Genomic DNA, 735 nt, shown 5'->3' on the forward strand with positions numbered 1-735 from the left:
AATTTTCACTTGCTAACTGAGGCTCCAGAGAATTTAAAGGACAGTTCCTACATGTGCTATGTGTTTTTTAATTTATTTATTTGGCTTACTTTCTTACTCAACGGATCAGCATAAACTGATAATCTTCATTCTTAGAACGTTCAGACTGTGGTCACAGTCAGCTGAATGACTACATTCCAACATAAAAGAAATCTTCCCTAGGCAGCCAGAAGTACACAGCCTAAAAAGGCAAATGCTTACAGAAAGTGATGGAGAACAGAAAAAAAAAAAAAGAATTACAAAAAAAATTGTATGCACAAATACCCAGGCTAGCACACAGTCTGTAGTTTAAAACCACATGTTTCAGGACAGCTGGTCTTCTGTCTTTACAAAAAGTCCATGTGGCATCTTGTGCAAGCTCTAAGAGGCACAGCCCATTCTCACATACTAAAGACAATTTGGTCTTTCATGTCATTTTATTATATTTTGTTTACTACTTCTACTTGGATTTGAATCCAAGCAGTCATAGATGTGTCCTGGATGGATATGCCTGAGTGTTTAATGATGGTCACTCACTGCAGGGGTAAGATATCATTGTTACTAGGAGAACAGGAGCTCCTATTTCCTCCAAACTCTTCTCCTAATAGCACAGACCGAGCTGCAGCCCAGGGCAGCACCTAAGCAGATGTTTGCCTTTAAGCATAATAGTAAGATAACTGGTTTCAGATGCTCTTACATTTTCAGTGCTCTTCTGCT

General features: G+C 38.8%; 1 protein-coding gene across 8 annotated transcripts in view; it reads right to left on the reverse strand.

The window, feature by feature from the left end:
* The window catches only part of ENPP2 (ectonucleotide pyrophosphatase/phosphodiesterase 2), a 70,709-nt gene that overhangs the window by 44,380 nt on the left and 25,594 nt on the right, over positions 1-735 (reverse strand). The gene's annotated exons all lie outside the window — the stretch shown is intronic.

This window comes from Meleagris gallopavo, chromosome 3 (assembly GCF_000146605.3).
Source record: "Meleagris gallopavo isolate NT-WF06-2002-E0010 breed Aviagen turkey brand Nicholas breeding stock chromosome 3, Turkey_5.1, whole genome shotgun sequence".
Lineage (NCBI taxonomy): Eukaryota > Metazoa > Chordata > Aves > Galliformes > Phasianidae > Meleagris > Meleagris gallopavo.